This window comes from Oncorhynchus gorbuscha, unplaced genomic scaffold (genome assembly GCF_021184085.1).
Source record: "Oncorhynchus gorbuscha isolate QuinsamMale2020 ecotype Even-year unplaced genomic scaffold, OgorEven_v1.0 Un_scaffold_761, whole genome shotgun sequence".
In the NCBI taxonomy this organism is placed as follows: Eukaryota; Metazoa; Chordata; class Actinopteri; order Salmoniformes; family Salmonidae; genus Oncorhynchus; species Oncorhynchus gorbuscha.
In genome coordinates this window covers 6,037-33,443 of record NW_025745798.1, presented here as the reverse complement: position 1 = coordinate 33,443, position 27,407 = coordinate 6,037, and the positions used below count along the sequence as shown (strand labels likewise).

The window sequence follows — 27,407 nt, the reverse complement described above, 5'->3', positions numbered from 1 at the left end:
GCCTTGCCTCTCCACAACAGACCCCGCCTCCCCGACCCTATCAACGGTGCACTTTAGTGTTAGTAACTCCTCCTCTTTCTCCGGAACTACCCATAGCAACGGAATCTCGAAACAGTTCCGAGCAGCTGACGACCTGAAGAAGCCATGGGCGCCGGTGGTGGACCAATCACAGTCCGCTAATACTGGGACCTCAGAGGTCGGCAGGGTTCGGCCGGGGTTGGAGGTCAAAGGGCAGCCCTGTCATTGCGACCTCCCTGACCTCCCTCTCACCAATGGGTTTGTCAAGCGGAATCACCAGGGGACCATGTCTGCAGGTAACAACTTTAGTCCTGAGGGCTGTCATGGAGTTGTTTGTGAGGTTGTTTTTGTTTTATTGTGTTTTTAATCCTCAATAATTTTGAATATGTACTGTTGTACTCAAATGGCTGAGGCATCTCTATATGTATTTGAAATACGTTCCAGTAAAATGTATGAATTAATTCACCACAGGTCTTGTACCAGCTGGCCTGGGCTCCCCCAGCCAGGAGCAGGGGTTTGCAGACTTCTCTGCGTTCGCCGAGCCAGAGATGGAGCTGGAACCCTGGTGCTGCGGCTTCACTCACACTCACAGTACGGAGCACAGGAAGGACGGCAGGATGGAGGAGACAAACCTAACCAACGGTTTCTGCAATGCACACTCGGTCCAGAAGGACATGGAGCAGCGGGCCAGAATAGAGCCTGGCGGGCCTGACTCTCAATGTTTAGCACAGCAAGAGGACAGGGACTGCACTGGAGTCCAGCAACACTGTGAGCTAAGGGGCCACCCTCAGGACTCTGGCCTCTTAGCCCCCATAGAGGTGCTCTGTGCTAGGGGTGAGGGGCTGGGGGAGCCTGGAGAGAGGGCACCCAGCATCAACAGGGATAGCATGCTTACACAGGACCCAGAACTGGGAGGGAGGAGGGTGGAGGAGGAGGAAGATAAGGAGAGCGAAACAGAGGACAGTGTCTCTCCTCTCCCCACCACAGTCAGTGGGTCAGTGAGTGAGGAGTTTGCCTCCTCTGGTGAGGCTGTGTCGTCAGACGCTTTGGAGGAGTTTGGGAACTTTGGCGAGACGGTCTTCACTCCCTCGTCAATAGGGGAGGAGGAGAAGGAGAAAGAGGAGGCGCAGCGGAGTGACCTCAGGGAGGAGACCGAGACAAAGATGGTGGAGGAGGAAGATGAAGAAGAGGACTTTGGAATCTTCAGGGATGCTGGATCCTTCCCTAGCCAGGAGGACTTTGCTGACTTCAACCAATCGGAGTCCAGGACACAGGAGGGCTTTGTGACTTTGAACAGGACTATTCTGAGGACCCAGGTCCGACCCAGGCATGTGGGGAGGAGGTTGGACATGGAGACCTTCCCCTCAGCGACAGCTTTGCAGACTTCCACTCTGCTCCCCTGGAGGGGCAGGGTGAGAGGGAGGAGGGCTGGGGGCGTATGGGGACCAGAGAGGTCTGTCGGAGGGGAGACCTGGGCAGAGTTTGGAGAGGAGGATAGAGCCAGGCGGACAGAAGAGGCAGAGGAGAAGAAGTGGGGAGAGAGATGTCAGGGAGGTGCTGCTGTACGAAGGGACAGTCTGCAGGTGAGTGGTCTGAGTTATTAGAGTGGATTTATATTGTGTAACGCCGGAGAGGCAGTCCCAGCTCCAACACCCCACATTTTCCCAACACGGCCGACACACAATTTATACCGGTGAGATGAATGGTCAGCCGCCGCATGCTCTAATGTAAAGTGATAGAGAGTTGGGACTCCAAACAGGATTCTCCAGGAGTCTGGATAACGAGGCATCCAACAGTACTTAGTTGTCCCACGTCTGGTAGAAATCCACTCTGACATTTGTAGTATGTTTGTCATAACCTTTGACTCAAGAATAAGAATAATTCTGCCCAGATGGTTTTTATTATTGTATCAATAGATTGTCACTGCAGTTCGCCTAAAGGTAGTTCCTAGAGGTAGCTCCTAGAGGTAGCTCCTAGAGGTAGTTCCTAGAGGTAGTTCCTAGAGGTAGCTCCTAGAGGTAGGTAGAGGTAGCTCCTAGAGGTAGCCCTAGAGGTAGCCCCTAGAGAGCCCCTAGAGGTAGCCCCTAGAGGTAGCCCCTAGAGGTAGCCCCTAGAGGTAGCCCCTAGAGGTAGCTCACACCTAAATGAGTTTGGCAGGAAATGTCTTATTCCAGCAGACTTCAGTTTGCTTCAAAATCAGGTAGATGGACATAGTTAGTTTAAAAATCTTTCCAATTAATTGTGTTTGATTACAATGTAGTAGACTGCACTGTACTAGATCTCAAACAAGCCATGTCTCTCCCATTCAGGACTCCCTGTCTATCCGGCTACAGAGAGTCCTACAGACCAGCTTCCCTGCAGTGGCAGTCCCAGAACTGGATCAGGAGAGGGAGGAGACTGCCGTGGAGGGGAGGAGACTGCCGTGGAGGAGGAGGAGACTGCCGTGGAGGAGGAGGAGACTGCCGTGGAGGAGGAGGAGACTGCCGTGGAGGAGGAGGAGACGGGGGTGGAGGAGGAGGTGGAGGACAGTGGGGATGAGGTGTTGAATGTGCTCAGCCTCAGGGCTCTGCTAGAGACTCTAGACACACAGCCTGAGAAAGAGGAGACGAAGGGGCTCAACCACACTACACACTGGTGAGAGAACCTCTAGTGATGATGATGATGATTATAACAATGATGGTTCAGTGGAATAACAGCAGATAGCATTGGAGGCTGGCCAAAGCACTACTCTGCTGTATGTGACCGCCTCCTTGTTTGCTTTACCCAGGGTTCCTAGGGGCGCGTGGCGGCAGCCTCAGGACCTCCACGATGCCGTGGGCCTGGGATTCCAGTGGGGCGGTTCCCATAGCAACAGGGCCCTGCTCCGCTGTCTGGGGATGGACACCAGAAACATGGTAACTGTCTCTTTTTCAGTTTAAAGCCACACTCTGTAGTTATGTGAATGGTTCCATCAATGATGTAGTAAGTAATGTGTCTGTCTGTCTGTCTGTCTGTCTGTCTGTCTGTCTGTCTGTCTGTCTGTCTGTCTGTCTGTCTGTCTGTCTGTCTGTCTGTCTGTCTGTCTGTCTGTCTGTCTGTCTGTCTGTCTGTCTGTCTGTCTGTCTGTCTGTCTGTCTGTCTGTCTGTCTGTCTGTCTGTCTGTCTGTCTGTCTGTCCGTGCCCCTCCCTCTCTCCTCCCTCCCATAATTCCATATTGTACATCATCTACTGTAAATATGTCTGTATATCCCCTTTACTATGTAGAAGTGTTCTGTTTTGCTGTATCTATAGTGTACTTACTGTATGTGGATTATGTGTCAATTCTTCATCTATAATATAATGTTATTCTGTCTGTATATTCTGTTTATTGGTGTAAAAGCAGCACCGTTTCACCAGCTTGAATTCCTGCTACATGTACAGTTACTTGGTGATTTCTGATTCTGTCTCTCCTCCACAGTTGTTCACTGGTCAGAGAAAGCAGCCTGTCATAGTTCCTGTGTTTGCAGCCAGCCTGGTGAGTGGACTGATGCAGATACTGTACTGTGTCCCAAATGGCTCCCTGTTCCCTATACAGTGCACTACTTTAGACCAGGGCCCATATGGACACAGTCCATGGTAGACCTAGTTCCATTTCTGTCCCTAGATCCTCCCCCTAAGCATGTGTACCAGTCAGTTTGTTCCATTATGCCACTCCTTGTCATGCCAAACATGACCAGGAGTTGACATGATAGCACCAACAGATCTGGGACCAGGCTACCTTCCCTTAGACTTGTATGCTGATAGCCCCTTAATGTTCACAGATCTAAAACTACTGGGTAGGTGTAAAGCAATGAGATGATGACTTGGCAGTCGGCCATTTTGCTTTCTCCCGTTATCCCCCCCCTCTTTCTCCTGTTATCTCTCTCTCTTCTCTCTCTTTCTCCCATTATCTCCTCTCTCTCTTTCTTTCCCATTATCTCCTCTCTCCTCTCTCTCTTTCCCCCGTTATCTCTCCTCTCTCTCTTTCACCCTCTCCCCTCTTTCTCTCTCAGGGAATGTTAGAGCCCACCAAAGAGCCACTGAGACCAGCTTCAACTGCGGAGAAGACTGCTGCCACAGCACAAGCACTTCCTGGGTCACAGGAAACCACCACCACCTCGTCAATACAGGTACAGAAACAGGTGTAGGGAGAAGTTGTCCTAGATGCTGATATGTGGTCAGTTTAGCATTTTCCCTCCAAATGGTTACAGTTAGAATTGCGGGAGGTGAAGCAGATCCTAGATCTGTACTTAGGGGAAACTTCACTCCAGAGCAACAGGCACACCACGGCTGTGTGTGAACATGTTACCAGCTGTTAAACACTCCTCCGTCTTTGTTTCCTCAATCCTGAACCCCTTTCTCAAAGCTCATTGAGGACAGTCTGTGGCAAGGATGTGACAGTTGGTAACGTTTCCAGACAGCCTGTGGCTAGGATGTGACAGTTGGTAACGTTTCCAGACAGCCTGTGGCTAGGATGTGACAGTTGGTAATGTTTACAGACACTCTGACTAGGATGTGACTGTTTCCAGACAGCCTGTGGCTAGGATGTGACAGTTGGTAATGTTTACAGACACTCCTAGGATGTGACAGTAATGTTTACAGACAGTCTGACTAGGATGTGACAGTTGGTCATGTTTCCAGACAGTCTGTGGCTAGGATGTGACAGTTGGTAACGTTTCCAGACAGTCTGTGGCTAGGATGTGACAGTTGGTAATGTTTCCAGACAGTCTGTTGCTAGGATGTGACAGTTGGTAATGTCTCCAGACAGTCTGTGGCTAGGATGTGACAGTTGGTAACGTTTCCAAACAGCCTGTGGCTAGGATGTGACAGTGGGTAACGTTTCCAGACAGTCTGTGGCAAGGATGTGACAGTTGGTAATGTTTCTAGACAGTCTGTGGCTAGGATGTGACAGTTGGTAATGTTTCCAGACAGTCTGGCTAGGATGTGACAGTTGGTAACGTTTCCAGACAGCCTGTGGCTAGGATGTGACAGTTGGTAATGTTTCCAGACAGCCTGTGGCTAGGATGTGACAGTTGGTAATGTTTCCAGACAGTCTGTGGCTAGGATGTGACAGTTGGTAATGTTTCCAGACAGTCTGTGGCTAGGATGTGACAGTTGGTAACGTTTCCAGACAGTCTGACTAGGATGTGACAGTTGGTAACGTTTCCAGACAGCCTGTGGCTAGGATGTGACAGTTGGTAATGTTTCCAGACAGCCTGTGGCTAGGATGTGACAGTTGGTAATGTTTCCAGACAGTCTGTGGCTAGGATGTGACAGTTGGTAATGTTTCCAGACAGTCTGTGGCTAGGATGTGACAGTTGGTAATGTTTCCAGACAGTCTGTGGCTAGGATGTGACAGTTGGTAACGTTTCCAGACAGTCTGACTAGGATGTGACAGTTGGTCGTTTCCAGACAGCCTGTGGCTAGGATGTGACAGTTGGTAACATTTCCAGACAGTCTGACTAGGATGTGACAGTTGGTAACGTTTCCAGACAGTCTGTGGCTAGGATGTGACAGTTGGTAATGTTTCCAGACAGTCTGTTGCTAGGATGTGACAGTTGGTAACGTCTCCAGACAGTCTGTGGCTAGACTGTGACAGTTGGTAACGTTTCCAGACAGTCTGTGGCGAGGATGTCACAGTTGGTAATGTTTCCAGACACTCTGACTAGGATGTGACAGTTGGTATTGTTTCCAGACAGTCTGTGGCTAGGATGTGACAGTTGGCAATGTTTCCAGACAGTCTGTGGCTAGGATGTGACAGTTGGTCATGTTTCCAGACAGTCTGTGGCTAGGATGTGACAGTTGGTCATGTTTCCAGACAGTCTGTGGCTAGGATGTGACAGTTGGTGACGTTTACAGACAGTGACTAGGATGTGACAGTTGGTCATGTTTACAGACAGTCTGTGGCAAGGATGTGACAGTTGGTCATGTTTCCAAACAGTCTGTGGCTAGGATGTGACAGTTGGTCATGTTTCCAGACAGTCTGTGGCTAGGATGTGACAGTTGGTAACGTTTCCAGACACTCTGACTAGGATGTGACAGTTGGTAATGTTTCCAGACTGTCTGTGGCTAGGATGTGACAGTCTGTTTCCAGACACTCTGATGTGACAGTTGGTAATGTTTCCAGACACTCTGACTAGGATGTGACAGTTGGTAATGTTTCCAGACACTCTGACTAGGATGTGACAGTTGGTCATGTTTCCAGACAGTCTGTGGCAAGGATGTGACAGTTGGTCATGTTTCCAAACAGTCTGTGGCTAGGATGTGACAGTTGGTCATGTTTCCAGACAGTCTGTGGCTAGGATGTGACAGTTGGTAACGTTTCCAGACACTCTGACTAGGATGTGACAGTTGGTAATGTTTCCAGACTGTCTGTGGCTAGGATGTGACTAACGTTTCCAGACACTCTGACTAGGATGTGATGTTTCCAGACTGTCTGTGGCTAGGATGTGACAGTTGGTAACGTTTCCAGACACTCTGACTAGGATGTGACAGTTGGTAATGTTTCCAGACACTCTGACTAGGATGTGACAGTTGGTAATGTTTCCAAACAGTCTGTGGCTAGGATGTGACAGTTGGTAATGTTTCCAGACAGTCTGTGGCTAGGATGTGACAGTTGGTAACGTTTCCAGACACTCTGACTAGGATGTGACAGTTGGTAATGTTTCCAGACAGCCTGTGGCTAGGATGTGACAGTTGGTAATGTTTCCAGACTGTCTGTGGCTAGGATGTGACAGTTGGTAACGTTTCCAGACACTCTGACTAGGATGTGACAGTTGGTAATGTTTCCAGACACTCTGACTAGGATGTGACAGTTGGTAATGTTTCCAAACAGTCTGTGGCTAGGATGTGACAGTTGGTAATGTTTCCAGACATCCTGTGTCTGACACAGTAGTATACCCAACACAAACAGGGCAACATTGGGCACTGTATTTTACACTCCCTTGATAATGAAGTTAACCCAAAACTCTGACCTATGATCAGATATCCTTACTGCGGATCCTAACCTTAGCATTAGGAGGATAATGACAATATCTGACCCTAGACTAACTAGCTCCCAATTCCTCTGTGCTGTCCTCTATCCATCACGAAGACCTGGCCATATTCACAAAGTGTCTTGGAGTAGGAGTGCTGATCTAGGATCAGTCTTTTAACTCATAATCAATAAGATAACAAGAACCAGGGGGACCTGATTCTAGATCAGCACTCATTTGTCTGATGTGTTTTTGTGAGTATGGGCCTTCAAGAGACTGTGTTGAATAGAGGGCACATTGCTGAGCCTCACTACAGTTTGTTCCTTCCGCCAGCAGGGGGCCCCCAGCCTTGGTCCCAGTTTGACTGGAGCAGCAGTGGCCTTGGCATCAACCGTCAGGATGGTACGTCCTCCCACTGAGCCCCCTACCGACAGGGCCAGAGATGAGGCTGCTGAACACACTCTCCCCTCCGACTCTGCTGCTACCTGACTCCTGTTATTCTCTTTGGTTCCAATGTCCACACCAGCATACTAGACTACCATTTATAATGAAGCAATGTGTTGGACATGCATTCTAACTAAGTGGTATGCAAGTGTGGACTTTGGAACATAGGGACTATCACTCCCCCCCCCCTCTCCATCTCTCCTCTGCTCCTCTCTTCACATTGATGTCTCCCTCTAGATGGTACTACTCATTTTCATGACCTACTGTCCCTTTAATTGTATCTTGTACTGTGGAATCCCAAGACTCTCTCTCTCTATACGTCTAACTTAACCGGCTACCTCGTCTGCCCTGTATAGAGTGATGGTGATGAGGTTTCTCACATGTTGTTACCCTTCATCATTGATCCAAACACTGTTTCTTATTGCACTTGGCGAGAGATCTTTCAGTATTAGTGGAGGGAATGGGGCAAAGACAAGTCAAGCCATATAGATGAATGTGTGGCCATAGCCTAAAGGGAATCCCCCCCAGTAGCTGCATTTTGGTTGTAGTAGAAATAAGCTCATGTGAAAAAGCCTGAAATCCAGACCTGTTCTGTACTGACATTCCACTCCTTGTACTTTGTCATATGCCAAAAATTATGTTTGGCATGACATGAAGTGGCATGTTAGCACAAACAGACTGGTATCCAGACTAGAGAAAGCCAGGATCCTCTTACTAGTACCCAGGATAGAGAAAGCCAAGATCCTCTTACGAGTACCCAGACTAGAGAAAGCCAGGATCCTCTTACTAGTACCCAGGATAGAGGAAGCCAGGATCCTCTTACTAGTATCCAGGCTAGAGAAAGCCAGGATCCTCTTACTGGTACCCAGGATAGAGGAAGCCAGGATCCTCTTACTAGTACCCAGGCTAGAGAAAGCCAGGATCCTCTTACTAGTACCCAGGCTAGAGAAAGCCAGGATCCTCTTACTAGTACCCAGGATAGAGGAAGCCAGGATCCTCTTACTAGTACCCAGGATAGAGAAAGCCAGGATCCTCTTACTAGTACCCAGGATAGAGAAAGCCAGGATAGAGAAAGCCAGGATTCTCTTACTTGTACCCAGGATAGAGAAAGCCAGGATAGAGGAAGCCAGGATCCTCTTACTAGTACCCAGGCTAGAGAAAGCCAGGATCCTCTTACTAGTACCCAGGCTAGAGAAAGCCAGGATCCTCTTACTAGTACCCAGGATAGAGGAAGCCAGGATCCTCTTACTAGTACCCAGGATAGAGAAAGCCAGGATCCTCTTACTAGTACCCAGGCTACCCAGGAGAAAGCCAGGATCCTCTTACTAGTACCCAGGATAGAGAAGCCAGGATCCTCTTACTAGTACCCAGGATAGAGAAAGCCAGGATCCTCTTACTAGTACCCAGTAACCAGGATAGAGAAAGCCAGGATAGAGAAAGCCAGGATCCTCTTACTTGTACCCAGGATAGAGAAAGCCAGGATAGAGAAAGCCAGGATCCTCTTACTGGTAGCCAGGATAGATAAAGCCAGGATAGAGAAAAAGCCAGGATCCTCTTACTAGTACCCAGGTAAGTACCCAGGATAGAGAAAGCCAGGATCATCTTACTAGTACCCAGGCTAGAGAAAGCCAGGATCCTCTTACTAGTACCCAGGCTAGAGAAAGCCAGGATCCTCTTACTAGTACCCAGGATAGAGGAAGCCAGGATCCTCTTACTAGTACCCAGGATAGAGAAAGCCAGGATCCTCTTACTAGTACCCAGGATAGAGAAAGCCAGGATAGAGAAAGCCAGGATCCTCTTACTTGTACCCAGGATAGAGAAAGCCAGGATAGAGGAAGCCAGGATCCTCTTACTAGTACCCAGGCTAGAGAAAGCCAGGATCCTCTTACTAGTACCCAGGCTAGAGAAAGCCAGGATCCTCTTACTAGTACCCAGGATAGAGGAAGCCAGGATCCTCTTACTAGTACCCAGGATAGAGAAAGCCAGGATCCTCTTACTAGTACCCAGGATAGAGAAAGCCAGGATAGAGAAAGCCAGGATCCTCTTACTTGTACCCAGGATAGAGAAAGCCAGGATAGAGGAAGCCAGGATCCTCTTACTAGTACCCAGGCTAGAGAAAGCCAGGATCCTCTTACTAGTACCCAGGCTAGAGAAAGCCAGGATCCTCTTACTAGTACCCAGGATAGAGGAAGCCAGGATCCTCTTACTAGTACCCAGGATAGAGAAAGCCAGGATCCTCTTACTAGTACCCAGGATAGAGAAAGCCAGGATAGAGAAAGCCAGGATCCTCTTACTTGTACCCAGGATAGAGAAAGCCAGGATAGAGAAAGCCAGGATCCTCTTACTGGTAGCCAGGATAGATAAAGCCAGGATAGAGAAAGCCAGGATAGAGAAAGCCAGGATCCTCTTACTAGTACCCAGGTAGTAGCCAGGATAGAGAAAGCCAGGATCATCTTACTAGTACCCAGGATAGAGAAAGCCAGGATAGAGAAAGCCAGGATCCTCTTACTGGTACCCAGGATAGAGAAAGCCAGGATCCTCTTACTAGTACCCAGGATAGAGAAAGCCAGGATAGAGAAAGCCAGGATCCTCTTACTGGTAGCCAGGATAGATAAAGCCAGGATAGAGAAAGCCAGGATCCTCTTACTAGTACCCAGGTAGTACCCAGGATAGAGAAAGCCAGGATCATCTTACTAGTACCCAGGATAGAGAAAGCCAGGATAGAGAAAGCCAGGATCCTCTTACTGGTACCCAGGATAGAGAAAGCCAGGATCCTCTTACTAGTACCCAGGATAGAGAAATACAGGATCCTCTTACTAGTACCCAGACTAGAGAAAGCCAGGATCCTCTTACTAGTACCCAGGATAGAGAAAGCCAGGATCCTCTTACTAGTACCCAGGCTAGAAAGCCAGGATCATCTTACTAGTACCCAGGCTAGAGAAAGCCAGGATCCTCTTACTAGTACCCAGGCTAGAGAAAACCAGGATCCTCTTACTAGTACCCAGGCTAGAGAAAGCCAGGATCCTCTTACTAGTACCCAGGCTAGAGAAAGCCAGGATCCTCTTACTAGTACCCAGACTAGAGAAAGACAGGATAGAGAAAGCCAGGATAGAGAAAGCCAGGATTCTCTTACTGTTTTCTGTTTAAGCTGCTATTCTGTGTTTTCTTATATTCTTCTGTATCTTTACTTTTCATTTTCTTTGTAAAATAAAGAGGACATATATATTCAGTAAACTGAAACTGATCTTTACAATCACTGTGATTATATTAACACAATTTCTGCAAAAGAAAATACAATTTGATTTAGCTTGAATATGTTTTTATATTTCTTTTTAGATTCCCCCCAACCAATGAGATGTTTTTAATGTTCTTTCAGTGTGGTTGCAATAAACACTGTTGTAAATACGTGAATAAACCTCTTTCTAATATATTACACCTATCTGAGCTGTCCTGCCTCTTGGTTTTCTCTGGCTGTTCTATCACTGCACTGACGACTTTCCTCCATAGACATGGATAGATGTAACACATCCTGGTTTAACATCGGCAGTGCCATTGAGACCGTTCACCATAAGGAAGCAGTCAACTGGGTGGGAATTTCTATAGGATAAGTAAGGATCACAGAATTCCATTCAGGTCAGCAGGAAGGATCTGCCAATGAATTATACTCCTGAGCAAACGTCCCATACCTGGATGTGGCTGTAAATCACCCACCTTGGCCTTAATGCCTGTTCAGACAATACACTCCAGGAGGCAGTATGCAAACCCTTTCAGTTTGTTAACCGACTGTCAATTAACTCATTTAAGTCAAATGGAGAGAGCCCTTAATATTGCTGCCCATGCTGTCACGGAATCCAGAATGGCAAAGATGTAAGGAAGAGCCCTCTATCCAACTCTATGCTGCTTTCCTCTGTTCTGGAGATTCTTATTCCAGCTCCATACTGCCACCCACTGTGTTGAAAGACCAAATTCTTGATGGTTTCTTCACCACTTGCTAGTAGTTTGTACACCTTTTATTTGGACCAAGGACAGAAGTGCCATGGTGGTCTTTTTGTTTTGAACTCTAAACACAGGTGCATGTGTGTGTGTGTGTGTGTGTGTGTGTGTGTGTGTGTGTGTGTGTGTGTGTGTGTGTGTGTGTGTGTGTGTGTGTGTGTGTGTGTGTGTGTGTGTGTGTGTGTGTGTGTGTGTGTGTGTGTGTGTGTGTGTGTGTGTGATGTGGTGGATCCAGAGCTAGACAGTGACACAAGCAGCCGTCCAGCTGACACCCTGAACCATCTCATGTCTACTATGGAGAACACCACCACCTCCGCCAGGTCAGACTGACACACACACACACACACACGTAGAGATCAATAATTGCTAATCAAGCATAATCGATTGGTTTTATATCGTGCTCTGCCAGGTCTGAAAGAGCTTTGCATGGAAAGAGGGGAAACTCACCTGCAATCAAATGTCACCTCTGTGTTTTCCATCTTAATGTGTTGTGTGTGTTTTGTGTCAGGAAACCCCATAGGGATGAGGAGGACCAGCTGAGTGAGAAGGCAGCCAGGGTGATCTGTGGGCTGGCTGACCTGTCCTTCATGAAGGCTAAGGTCCTAATGTTCCCCATCACCCTCACACCAGCCCCTGGCTCTGGTACACTGCTAGAGTGATGCACACATACACATGGACATACACATACCCAGTTCCTAGTTGGCCTACTTCTTCATTGCACAAAGGAATAACCTCAACCAAATTCCAAAGACTGGTGACATCCAGTGGAAGCGGTAGGACCTGAAAACCAGTTCCTGAGAAATATTGTTTGCCAACGAGAACTCACTGAACAGAGACCTAAAAAAAAAAAAAAATCTGAACGGTTAGTCCTCTGGGTTTTGCCTGCTACAGAAGTTCTGTTATACTCACATTCATGATTCAAACAGTTTTAGAAACTTCAGAGTTTTTCTATCAAAATCTACGAATAATATGCAAATCTTATATTCTTGGCATGAGTAGATGGAAGTTGAAATGGGGCATGCTATTTATCCAAAAGTGAAAATTCTGCCCCCTAGCCCCAAGAGGATTAAGAGTGTGCTTCTAATCTCAGTTTGTTACCTGTATAAATGACACCTGGGAGCCAGAAATCTTTCTGATTTAGAGGGTGTCAAATACTTATTTCCCTCATTAAAATGCAAATCAATTTATAACATTTTTGACATGCATTTTGTTATTACTGTCTCTCACTGTTCAAAGAAACCTACCATTAAAATTATAGACTGATAATTTCTTTGTCAGTGGGCGAACGTACAAAATTAGCAGGGATCAAATACTTGTTTCCCTCACTGTAGTTAGTCTTTTGTTCTGAATGTATTGATGTATTTATGTTGTGACACAGTGGTTGAGGTCTAAGACTGATCCACATTTACCTCCAGTCATCTGCCTCGTTCCCCAGTGGAATTAGATCAATTTCCTGTTTCTCTTTTCAAGATGGACATTTTATCTTCATGTATTTATTCTTAATGTGTGTATAGTTATTCATGTGAATTCGTCATAAATCCATAGGAAATATATTGTATTTAATATTTTCATAACAGTTTGGAAATAACAATATTTATATGATATATGTTTGTTGTTGATCCAGAGTGTGATTTCCTCTTAAATGGCACCCCATTCCCTATATGGGACCTAGTGGTCCTTCTGTAGCTCAGTTGGTAGAGCATGGCGCTTGTAACGCCAGGATAGTGGGTTCGATTCCCGGGACCACCCATACGTAGAATGTATGCACACATGACTGTAAGTCGCTTTGGATAAAAGCGTCTGCTAAATGGCATATTATTATTATTATTATTATTATATAGTGCACTATTATTGTCCAGAGCCATATGGGCCGTTGTGAAAAGTAGTGCACTACATAGGGATAGAGTGCCATTTGGGACAAAGCCTATCATCATGGGGTTAACTACTGTTAAATAATATAATAGCACAAGTCTTAATGAATAGAACCATACTATTTCTGATTAGTGTCTCGGGGAAACACAGTCCTGTGTGTTCAGATGATCTGCCATTAAAGGGACAATCCACTATTGGTACATCCATTTTTTAACCTTTAAATGAATGATATGTAGCCATTGATTGGTAGAGAATTTAACATGAGTTTAGTTTGAATGTCTTTCCCAATCAGAACCCAAATGATCAGCTTGTTTCACGACATTTCTTGTAAATAATGTAATTGGTAACTAACGCTGTAAAGCTTCAGAATGTGGTTAAACTATCATGTTGATCTCATGGATGGTCAGTCCTTGCATCCATCCTTGCTTCATCTTTGAATTTGAGTGGTTTAATTTCTCCATCCCAACTGTTTACCCAAAGAAAGTGGTGGGGGGGCATTTAGTTGTTTGAATCCCAGATTGCCCCTTTAAGGATCATATGGTGATGCTCACAGGAGCAATATGAATTTATTTGATTTCTTATTTCCATTTTGTGTGTTTGATATTTGGGTTTGTGACCGTTTCTCACACTTGTTCCCGCTGCCTGTCTACATCTTCAAGGAGGCCTTTGTACATTCTAAAGATATGAAATGAATGTGACCTGTAGTTCACTGGTGCTGAATAATAAGATCACATTCTAAAGATATGAAATGAATGTGACCTGTAGTTCACTGGTGCTGAATAATAAGATCACATTCTAAAGATATGAAATGAATGTGACCTGTAGTTCACTGGTGCTGAATAATAAGATCACATTCTAAAGATATGAAATGAATGTGACCTGTAGTTCACTGGTGCTGAATAATAAGATCACATTCTAAAGATATGAAATGAATGTGACCTGTAGTTCACTGGTGCTGAATAATAAGATCACATTCTAAAGATATGAAATGAATGTGACCTGTAGTTCACTGGTGCTGAATAATAAGATCACATTCTAAAGATATGAAATGAATGTGACCTGTAGTTCACTGGTGCTGAATAATAAGATCACATTCTAAAGATATGAAATGAATGTGACCTGTAGTTCACTGGTGCTGAATAATAAGATCACATTCTAAAGATATGAAATTAATGTGACCTGTAGTTCACTGGTGCTGAATAATAAGATCACATTCTAAAGATATGAAATGAATGTGACCTGTAGTTCACTGGTGCTGAATAATAAGATCACATTCTAAAGATATGAAATGAATGTGACCTGTAGTTCACTGGTGCTGAATAATAAGATCACATTCTAAAGATATGAAATGAATGTGACCTGTAGTTCACTGGTGCTGAATAATAAGATCACATTCTAAAGATATGAAATGAATGTGACCTGTAGTTCACTGGTGCTGAATAATAAGATCACATTCTATAGATATGAAATGAATGTGACCTGTAGTTCACTGGTGCTGAATAATAAGATCACATTCTAAAGATATGAAATGAATGACCTGTAGTTCACTGGTGCTGAATAATAAGATGACATTCTAAAGATATGAAATGAATGTGACCTGTAGTTCACTGGTGCTGAATAATAAGATCACATTCTAAAGATATGAAATGAATGTGACCTGTAGTTCACTGGTGCTGAATAATAAGATCACATTCTAAAGATATGAAATGAATGTGACCTGTAGTTCACTGGTGCTGAATAATAAGATCACATTCTAAAGATATGAAATGAATGTGACCTGTAGTTCACTGGTGCTGAATAATAAGATCACATTCTAAAGATATGAAATGAATGTGACCTGTAATTCACTGGTGCTGAATAATAAGATCACATTCTAAAGATATGAAATGAATGTGACCTGTAGTTCACTGGTGCTGAATAATAAGATCACATTCTAAAGATATGAAATGAATGTGATCTGTAGTTCACTTGTGCTGAATAATAAGATCACATTCTAAAGATATGAAATGAATGTGACCTGTAGTTCACTGGTGCTGAATAATAAGATCACATTCTATAGATATGAAATGAATGTGACCTGTAGTTCACTGGTGCTGAATAATAAGATCACATTCTAAAGATATGAAATGAATGTGACCTGTAGTTCACTGGTGCTGAATAATAAGATCACATTCTAAAGATATGAAATGAATGTGACCTGTAGTTCACTTGTGCTGAATAATAAGATCACATTCTAAAGATATGAAATGAATGTGACCTGTAGTTCACTGGTGCTGAATAATAAGATCACATTCTATAGATATGAAATGAATGTGACCTGTAGTTCACTGGTGCTGAATAATAAGATCACATTCTAAAGATATTAAATGAATGTGACCTGTAGTTCACTGGTGCTGAATAATAAGATCACATTCTAAAGATATTAAATGAATGTGACCTGTAGTTCACTGGTGCTGAATAATAAGATCACATTCTAAAGATATGAAATGAATGTGACCTGTAGTTCACTGGTGCTGAATAATAAGATCACATTCTAAAGATATGAAATGAATGTGACCTGTAGTTCACTGGTGCTGAATAATAAGATCACATTCTAAAGATATGAAATGAATGTGACCTGTAGTTCACTGGTGCTGAATAATAAGATCACATTCTAAAGATATGAAATGAATGTGACCTGTAGTTCACTGGTTGAATAATAAGATCACATTCTAAAGATATGAAATGAATGTGACCTGTAGTTCACTGGTGCTGAATAATAAGATCACATTCTAAAGATATGAAATGAATGTGACCTGTAGTTCACTGGTGCTGAATAATAAGATCACATTCTAAAGATATGAAATGAATGTGACCTGTAGTTCACTGGTGCTGAATAATAAGATCACATTCTAAAGATATGAAATGAATGTGACCTGTAGTTCACTTGTGCTGAATAATAAGATCACATTCTAAAGATATGAAATGAATGTGACCTGTAGTTCACTGGTGCTGAATAATAAGATCACATTCTATAGATATGAAATGAATGTGACCTGTAGTTCACTGGTGCTGAATAATAAGATCACATTCTAAAGATATTAAATGAATGTGACCTGTAGTTCACTGGTGCTGAATAATAAGATCACATTCTAAAGATATGAAATGAATGTGACCTGTAGTTCACTGGTGCTGAATAATAAGATCACATTCTAAAGATATGAAATGAATGTGACCTGTAGTTCACTGGTGCTGAATAATAAGATCACATTCTAAAGATATGAAATGAATGTGACCTGTAGTTCACTGGTGCTGAATAATAAGATCACATTCTAAAGATATGAAATGAATGTGACCTGTAATTCACTGGTGCTGAATAATAAGATCACATTCTAAAGATATGAAATGAATGTGACCTGTAGTTCACTGGTGCTGAATAATAAGATCACATTCTAAAGATATTAAATGAATGTGACCTGTAGTTCACTGGTGCTGAATAATAAGATCACATTCTAAAGATATGAAATGAATGTGACCTGTAGTTTCACCATTTTGAATAATAAGATCACATTCTAAAGATATGAAATGAATGTGACCTGTAGTTCACTGGTGCTGAATAATAAGATCACATTCTAAAGATATGAAATTAATGTGACCTGTAGTTCACTGGTGCTGAATAATAAGATCACATTCTAAAGATATGAAATGAATGTGACCTGTAGTTCACAGGTGCTGAATAATAAGATCTGTGGAGGAAAACTATGGACTGTAAAATGTCAGGGACTTCCTGTGGAAAAACACAAGACATTAAAGAGCCTCTAGAAAGGTTTGAAAGCCTTGCTCTCCTTGGCTGTTCCTGTTAATGTACATTCACATGGAAATGATTTAGAAGAGGTACATGAGTGTGAACGTGTGTTTGTCTGTGCTGAGATTCAAACACGTTACCACTAGATCATTACACTAGATGTTTACGTTATACTTCCACCTCGACCAACCACCTCCTTTCAGTTATGCCTTAAATAACCATCTGTCTTATGTGACCATATCAAACGTAACTTATACTAATTTAAGTGTTCTGGATTTACGTTTACTAAGTTACATCTAGTCTAGTCATGTAACCTAACATAAACATATCATACTGTATAAATGGAGTGGCACAGATTTAAGTAAACTATAATGTGTTTTGCTTGGGTTATAGACCTCTCTATGTCATGTGGTCTGCACATCAGCCAGGCTTGGAATCCACAACCAAAACTTACCACCACAGTTCACACCCATGTTATCTGATTCTGAGCTCTATGCAACAGTTGTGTGCAGCGATGCAGTTGAACAGGTTCTTGTTCCAAGGAATAGAAAGAAGAAGGTAGTTTGATCACATCACAACAGTTTGATCACAGAACACTAGTACATTTATCAGACTGCAGTGCCTCAATAGGACCGATTCAACCAGGTAAATGGATCAGCTAGTTTGCTATTGAAATGTGTTATACTATATTATCCATTGTTATTGTATAATAAATGCTACAGCATTGCTTTCCAGGTTTCAAGTTGTGTTAGTCTTTCTATTTATGATGAATCTAATTGTCTTCAGGAATGAAGATGACTCAACTAGACTGTCTGTGTGTGATTCTTCTACATCTCCTACACACAGCAGGCTCTGGTACAGTAGAATACACATTTAATATCTCACTGCCTTTAATACCTCTGTGTGTGATTAATATGATCTCATTGTGTCTTTAGTCACTATTGTGGTCTTAAGGGTTCTACACAGTCTAATCAAACAGAGCTGAATGAGGTCCTTTTGCTCCTCTGTCTACATAGTTTTACTACTATTGTCCATCAGCTCCATGGTGTAAACTGTGGAGATCCCTTTAGGGTGCCTGGCCTAAGGAGATTTCCTCTCCTAGTCTCCTTTCCTTCATCTGCACTGGTGTGTGTGTGATTAATATTATCTCATTGTGTCTTTAGTTGCTTGTATAGTGTTAAGGTGCATAACCTAAGGTGGATTCCTCTCCTAGACTTAAAATGCTTCAAATTATTCTAGCAAAGTGATGATCTTAAGACACTACTTACCTAGCTCCATAGTGAGGTCATCTGTAAACATGTAGAGTATGAGCTCAATGACCTCAAAGTAACCTTAAAATGTTTTTGTACTTGAAGTCGGTAAATTAAAGAAAATGTTCCTTTTGTGGTTCTAATAATGTTATCAAAGTGATGATCTGAAGACAGTACTTACAGAAGCTCTCCTTGAAATTGTCTGTAAATTGTCTACGTGGAGTAGATGGAAGACAGTGAGAACATCATTAACATGAACATTAGAAGATGTTGTCTCTCTCTGGGACTCCTTGGTCAGGATTCAATCCAATGTGCAGTATATCGCAGGGCACTTCACAGCTGACAATGCACTTTTTAAAGGCATTTTCCACCAGCAATCACAGATATCACATTCATGGTAAACACTGCACATGTCGATTCATGTGTAAAATACCTTTAAAAGTCTATTATAGTGTGTGGTGTTATAATGCGCCTTGAGTTGAATCCCGGCCCTTGTCTCATACCACTGTTCCAACATCAGATGGAACATCTTAAAATGTGCTCAGCTACAAAAATACTTTAACTGCTTCAAATAATTATTGCAAAGTGATGATCTGAAGACACTACTTACCACTTTCCTTCTTGAGGACATCTGTAAACATGTAGAGTAGATGCAAGACAGTGAGAACATCATTAACATGAACACTAGAAGATGTAGTCTCTCTCTGAGACTCCTTGTCTCATATCACTTCTCCAACGGCACAAATCCTATTTGAGTTCCACCACCTAAATGAGTCCCGTGTTCCTCTGTGAGACAACTTCTCCAATGAAGATATTCTACCCTCCCACCACTTCTTAATTTAATGAATGAAATGTGACTGGCCCATCAGTGATAGAGGTGTATCAGAGTTCATTTGACCTTTATTTAACCAGGTAGGCTAGTTGAGAACAAGTTCTCATTTGCAACTGCGACCTGGCCAAGATAAAGCATAGCAGCGTGAACAGACAACACAGAGTTACACATGGAGTAAACAATTAACAAGTCAATAACACAGTAGAAAAAAAGAGAGTCTATATACATTGTGTGCAAAAGGCATGAGGAGGTAGGCGAATAATTAAAATTTTGCAGATTAACACTGGAGTGATAAATGATCAGATGGTCGTGTACAGGTAGAGATATTGGTGTGCAAAGAGCAGAAAAGTAAGTAAATATAAACAGTATGGGGAAGAGGTAGGTAAAATTGGGTGGGCTATTTACCGATAGACTATGTACAGCTGCAGCGATCGGTTAGCTGCTCAGATAGCAGATGTTTGAAGTTGGTGAGGGAGTTAAAAGTCTCCAACTTCAGCGATTTTTGCAATTCGTTCCAGTTACAGGCAGCAGAGAACTGGGAACGAAAGGCAGCCAAATGAGGTGTTGGCTTTAGGGATGATCAGTGGGATACACCTGCTGGAGCGCGTGCTTCGGGTGGGTGTTGCCATCGTGACCAGTGAACTGAGATAACCTATGAGTTCTGTTATACTCACAGACATAATTCAAACAGTTTTAGAAACTTCAGAGTGTTTTCTATCCAATAGTTATAATAATATGCATATATTAGCATATGGGACAGAGTAGGAGGCAGTTCACTATGGGCACGCAATTCATCCAAAGTGAAAATAATGCCCCCTATCCTCAACAAGTTTTCACTGACTTGCCTAGTTTAAATAAAGGTGTTCTCAACTAGCCTACCTGGTTAAAGAAAGGTGTTCTCAACTAGCCTACCTGGTTAAATAAAGGTGTTCTCAACTAGCCTACCTGGTTAAATAAAGGTGAAATAAAAAAATACAAAACAGGGCAGGCAATCTTCCAAACAAGAAGTGAAATTCTGAAAGTTGACTCCAACATGGCGGTTACGTCTGAGCGCCGTCTCAGATTATTGCAATGTTAGGCTTTTTTTCCTTAACGTTTAAAACAAATCTGACACATCGGTTGCGTGTGTGTGTGTGTGTGTGTGTGTGTGTGTGTGTGTGTGTGTGTGTGTGTGTGTGTGTGTGTGTGTGTGTGTGTGTGTGTGTGTGTGTGTGTGTGTGTGTGTGTGTGTGTGTGTGTGTGTGTGTGTGTGTGTGTGTGTGTGTGTGTGTGTGTGTGATTGTGTGTGTGTGTATGTGTATGTGTGTGTGTGTGTGTGTGTGTGTATGTGTATGTGTGTGTGTGTGTGTATGTGTATGTGTATTTGTGTGTGTGTGATATTTAGTTGCTTGTGTAGTGTTAAGGTGCATAACCTAAGGTGGATTCCTCTCCTCGTCTCCTTTCCTTCCTCTGCACTGATGTAAAAACTAAACTAATGGTGAATCCAACTCTTCTGTAGGCCTCCACCCTATTGTACTGCTATATATCCTGCAGTGTATAGTACTACTATATATACTACAGTGTCTAGAACTACTATATATACTACAGTGTATAGTACTACTATATATACTACAGTGTCTAGTACTACTATATATACTACAGTGTATAGTACTACTATATATCCTACAGTGTCTACTACTACTATATATACTACAGTGTCTAGTACTACTATATATACTACAGTGTATAGTACTACTATATATACTACAGTGTATAGTACTACTATATATACTACAGTGTCTAGTACTACTATATATCCTACAGTGTATAGTACTACTATATATACTACAGTGTCTAGAACTACTATATATAATACAGTGTCTAGTACTACTATATATACTACAGTGTCTAGTACTACTATATATACTACAGTGTATAGTACTACTATATATACTACAGTGTCTAGAACTACTATATATACTACAGTGTCTAGTACTACTATATATAATACAGTGTCTAGTACTACTATATATACTACAGTGTATAGTACTACTATATATAATACAGTGTCTAGTACTACTATATATACTACAGTGTATAGTACTACTATATATAATACAGTGTCTAGTACTACTATATATACTACAGTGTCTAGTACTACTATATATAATACAGTGTCTAGTACTACTATATATACTACAGTGTCTAGTACTACTATATATACTACAGTGTCTAGTACTACTATATATACTACAGTGTATTTCAGATCAGTGCAGATGAGAGAGGAATCCACTGTAAACTATTGAAACTGTTAATATGTCTGTTCTCTTCAGAGAGGTTTGAGGTTCTTGGTCCAACTGATTCCATTGTTGCCGTAGCTGGTGATGACATCATTCTGCCCTGTTACCTCAAACCCAACATCAGCGCTGAGGACATGACAGTGGACTGGCTGAACCTGGACTTCTTAGACGGTCGTGTCTTTCGTTACCAAAACCACAGAATCATACGAGATGATCAGATTCCCTACTATAGAGGAAGAACTTCACTGTTTAAAGAGGAACTGTGGAGGGGCAACACCTCTTTAAAACTGACCAGGGTACAAGGCACTGATGAGGGACATTACAAATGTTTAATTCAGTCAAAGAGCTGGTATGATGATTTCACTGTTCAAGTCCTCGTTAAAGGTGAGGTTTATTTTCATGTTTATGTAATAATCTAACTACAGTACAATGACATCACCTCTTTCCTTCATATTACTGGACACAGTATGTGTCTATGTTCACAGCCTGTCACCAGTTAACATCCTGTCTGTGTGTCTGTAGCTGTAGGATCCAAGCCAGTGGTGTCCATTATGGGACACAGAGAGGGAGGATGGGTCTGCTGTGTGAAACAGAAGGCTGGCACCCTGAGCCTGAGCTGGTGTGGCTGGACAGTAAAGAGTCCATCTCTCTGCTGGTCCTCCTGAGACACACAGAGACTTAGATGGATTCTACACAGTCAAACGACATGTCATTGTCCAGGAGACTGACACCAACCACTTTACCTGCAGAGTCCAACAGAGCCGGATCAATGAGAAGATGGAGACAGAGATTCACCTTCCTAGTGAGTAACAACATATTATTATTTAGACATGAAACACTGGAGATATTGATGTGTTATTGTAAAGTATATGTTTTAACCAAAGGCTTTGAGACGACAATACAAAATATTAGTGTTTATTATGAGACAATCCACTGCTGTGTGGTAGCATTAGTACCCAACCCTGTTGTTGATGTGTGGTAGTATTAATACCCAACCCTGTTGTTGATGTGTGGTAGTATTAGTACCCAACCCTGTTGTTGATGTGTGGTAGTATTAGTACCCAACCCTGTTGTTGATGTGTGGTAGTATTAATACCCAACCCTGTTGTTGATGTGTGGTAGTATTAGTACCCAACCCTGTTGTTGATGTGTGGTAGTATTAGTACCCAACCCTGTCGTTGATGTGTGTGTTTTAGGTGAGTTGTTTTATTCAACCCCATGGAGAATGACCTTCATTTTGTTATGCTGTCTGGGAGCCATCGCTGTGATTGGGTTATCTCTGGCTGTCTACTGCATGTGTAATAAGAAAGGTAATGGAGAAATTATATGAACGTTTAATTGTTGGAATGAAATGTCTGCAATGTTTTTTTCATCCTCACCACATCACTGTGGTTGTATTATATGGATACAGGATAATATACTAAACCTGCAGGTGATTAACATGTTAACACTGATGACTGATTTTAACCATCAGGTGATTAACATGTTAACACTGATGACTGATTTTAACCTGCAGGTGATTAACATGTTGACACTGAAGACTGATTTTAACCTGCAGGTGATTAACATGTTGACACTGCTGACTGATTTTAACCATCAGGTGATTAACATGTTAACACTGATGACTGATTTTAACCATCAGGTGATTAACATGTTAACACTGATGACTGATTTTAACCATCAGGTGATTAACATGTTAACACTGATGACTGATTTTAACCATCAGGTGATTAACATGTTAACACTGATGACTGATTTTAACCATCAGGTGATTAACATGTTAACACTGAGGACTGATTTTAACCATCAGGTGATTAACATGTTAACACTGATGACTGATTTTAACCATCAGGTGATTAACATGTTAACACTGAGGACTGATTTTAACCTGCAGGTGATTAACATGTTAACACTGATGACTGATTTTAACCATCAGGTGATTAACATGTTAACACTGACTGATTTTAACCTGCAGGTGATTAACATGTTAACACTGATGACTGATTTTAACCATCAGGTGATTAACATGTTAACACTGACTGATTTTAATCTGCAGGTGATTAACATGTTAACACTGACTGATTTTAATCTGCAGGTGATTAACATGTTAACACTGACTGATTTTAACCTGCAGGTGAATAACATGTTAACACTGAGGACTGATTTTAACCTGCAGGTGATTCTGTCAGAGTTCAGAGGTAGTCTCTGATACACCTGGATCACTGGTGGACCAGTCACATTAATGTTGATGTTCTAGAACAGGATGTGTTGAGACTGTGGAGGACCACTAAACTAGAGGTAGTCTCTGATACACCTGGATCACTGATGGACCTGTCACATTAATGTTGATGTTCTAGAACAGGATGTGTTGAGACTGTGGAGGACCACTAGACTAGAGAGAGGTCGTCTCTGATACACCTGGATCACTGATTGACCAGTCACATTAATGTTGATGTTCTAGAACAGGATGTGTTGAGACTGTAGAGGACCACTAGACTAGAGAGGGGTCGTCTCTGATACACCTGGATCACTGATTGACCAGTCACATTTAATGAATGAAATTAAGAAGTGGTGGTAGGGTAGAATATATTTGTCTCACAGAGGTAGTTGTCTCACAGAGGTAGTTGTCTCACAGAGGTAGTTGTCTCACAGAGGTAGTTGTCTCACAGAGGTATGCTGGTTGTCTCACAGAGGTATGCTGGTTGTCTCACAGAGGTACGCTGGTTGTCTCACAGGGGTAGTTGTCTTTCAGTTGTACGCTGGTTGTCTCACAGAGTACGCTGGTTGTCTCTCAGAGTATTAGTACGCTGGTTGTCTCTCAGAGAGTACGCTGGTTGTCTCTCAGAGGTACGCTGGTTGTCTCTCAGAGGTACGCTGGTTGTCTCTCAGAGGTACGCTGGTTGTCTCTCAGAGGTACGCTGGTTGTCTCTCAGAGTACGCTGGTTGTCTCTCAGAGGTATGCTGGTTGTCTCTCAGAGGTAATTAGTACCAAACGCTGGTTGTCTCTCAGAGGTACGCTGGTTGTCTCTCAGAGTTACGCTGGTTGTCTCTCAGAGGTACGCTGGTTGTCTCTCAGTTGTTGGTACGCTGGTTGTCTCTCAGAGGTACGCTGGTTGTCTCTCAGAGTACGCTGGTTGTCTCTCAGAGGTACGCTGGTTGTCTCACCAAGTACGCTGGTTGTCTCACAGAGGTAGTTGACTCACAGAGGTTGTCTCACAGAGGTAGTTGTCTCACAGTTGATGTACGCTGGTTGTCTCACAAACACTGGTTGTCTCTCAGAGGTAGTTGTCTCACAGACCCTGTTGTTGATGTGTAAGTTGACTCACAGAGGTACGCTGGTTGTCTCACAGAGGTAGTTGTCTCACAGAGGTACGCTGGTTGTCTCACAGAGGTACGCTGGTTGTCTCACAGAGGTACGCTGGTTGTCTCACAGAGGTAGTTGTCTCACAGAGGTACGCTGGTTGTCTCACAGAGATCCAACGCTGGACTCATTTAGGTGGTGGAACTCAATTAGGATTTGTGACGTTAGAGAAGTGATATGAGACAAGGAGTCCCAGAGAGAGACTACATCTTCTAGTGTTCATGTCAATGATGTTCTCACTGTCTTCCATCTACTCTACATATTTACAGTTGACATCAAGAAGGAGAGGAGTAAGTAGTATTTTTAAATAATACTTTAAATACTAAGATGTAACTTCTAGTGAAGTAGAACACTTCATGTTGTACATATTAATGTTCCCTGAGTTTTATCTGATGTTAGATCATTGATATGAGACAAGGAGTCCCAGAGAGAGAGACAACATCTTCTAGTGTTCATGTTAATAATGTTCTCACTGTCTTCCATCTACTCTACATGTTTACAGATGACCTCAGGAAGGAGAAGGGTAAGTAGTGTCTTCAGATCATCTCTTTGCTAAATTTAATTAAACACTGTTTTTTTTAGCACAAAGGCATAATCGGTAGTTGCTACATCCATTTTTTGATTTATAAATTAATTATATGTACCCACTGATTCTTGAAGAATATAATTTATAAATGATTAAAGAGCTTAGTTTAATTGTTGTACCCCATCAGAACCCAAAATATAACCTTGTTTTATCTCAATGTTTGTAAACAAAGTAAATGCAAGCAGACACTATATAGCCTCAAAACATATTTAAAACTATAATGTATATACAGTATAATGGATGGTCAGTCCTTACATCCATAGTTCTATGAATTTGAGAGTGATATTATTTCTCCAACCGTCCCTCAGCTTTTTACCAAAACAACAGTGGATCATGTTTTGTTATCGTTTCAACTTCTGATTGACCCCAGATGTTCCTTCTGATGTTAGAACAGTGGTATGAGACAAAGGCCGGGATTCAACTCAAGACGCATTATAACACCACACACTATAACAGACTTTTAAAGGTATTTTACACTTGAGTCGACATGTGCAGTGTTTACCATGAATGTGATCTCTGTGAAGGCCGGTGGAAAATGCCTTTAAAAAGTGCACTGTTAGATGTGAAGTGCCCTGCCGTTTATCACACATTGGATTGAATCCCGACCAAGGAGTCCCAGAGAGAGACTACATCTTCTAGTGTTCATGTTAATGATATTCTCACTGTCTTCCATCTGCTCTACATGTTTACAGGTGACCTCTGTAACCAGAATTGTAAGTAGTGTCTTCAGATCATCACTTCGATAACATTATTTGAACCACAAAAGTTACATTTTCTTTAATTTACCGACTTCAAGTACGAAAACGTTTTAAGAAGGTTATTTTGAGCTCATTGAAGATGTTAGTTCTGATGTTGGAACATTGGTATGAGACAAGGAGTCCCAGAGAGAGAGACTACATCTTCTAGTGTTCATGTTAATAATGTTCTCACTGTCTTCCATCTACTCTACATATTTACAGATGAACTCTGGGAGCAGAAATGTAAGTAGTGTCTTCAGATCTTCACTTTACTACAATTATGTGAAGCATGTTAAGTCTTTTTTGTGGCTGAGCACATTGAAGATGTTCCTTCTGATGTTGGAACAGTGGTATGAGACAAGAAGGATTCATTTCAAGACGCATTATGACACAGCACACTATAACAGACTTTTTAAAGGTATTTTACACTTGAGTCGACATGTGCAGTGTTGACCATGAATGTGAAATGAAGGCCAGTGGAAAATGCCTTTAAAAACCTGCATTGTCAGCTGTGAAGTGCCCTGCTGTATAGTGCACATTGGATTGAATCCTGACCAAGGAGTCCCAGAGACAGACTACATCTTCTAATGTTCATGTTAATGATGTTAATGATGTCTTCCATCTACTCTATATGTTTACAGATTACCTCACTGAGAATCGAGGTAAGTACTGTCTTCAAATCATCACTTTGATAATGTTATTAGAACCACAAAAGTAACATTTTCTTTAATTTACCGACTTCAAGTACGAAAACGTTTTAAGAAGGTTATTTTGAGCTCATTGAAGATGTTAGTTCTGATGTTGGAACATTGATATGAGACAAGGAGTCCCAGAGAGAGACTACATCTTCTAGTGTTCATGTTAATAATGTTCTCACTGTCTTTCATCTACTCTACATGTTTACAGATGACCTCAGGAAGGAGAAGGGTAAGTAGTGTCCTCAGATCATCTCTTTGCAAGAATTATGTGAACCATTTTATAAAGGCTATTCGTAATCCAATTCAAAACTTACCTTGAGGCCACAGGTACGTGATGAACAGACAGTTTGAAACCTTTAACCCCATCAACACTTTGTACAGAGATAAGAGTCATATTGCTGAGAACCATGTCCCCAGAGACACATTTTCGTCTCGTGTTAATTTTTGTTACTCCTGCAACTCAGGAAGATACTCTTTGGTCCACCTCTTCCAGAACAAGTCTGACATACGCTGAGAGTACAAACCATTAGGAACACCTTCCTAATATTGTGTTGCAACCCCTTTTGCCCCAATTTGTTAGGG

General features: G+C 42.4%; 1 long non-coding RNA gene and 1 pseudogene across 1 annotated transcript; both read left to right on the top strand.

Annotated features, from left to right (window-relative positions):
• Positions 1-7,330: 7,330 nt before the first annotated feature.
• Positions 7,331-12,853, top strand: LOC124020083. Its single transcript, XR_006835901.1, has 3 exons — positions 7,331-7,391; positions 11,662-11,746; positions 11,935-12,853. It is a non-coding gene; the product is annotated as an uncharacterized LOC124020083 (long non-coding RNA).
• Positions 12,854-16,933: 4,080 nt separating this feature from the next.
• LOC124020087 lies at positions 16,934-27,062 on the top strand (annotated as a pseudogene).
• The last annotated feature ends 345 nt before the right edge of the window (positions 27,063-27,407 follow it).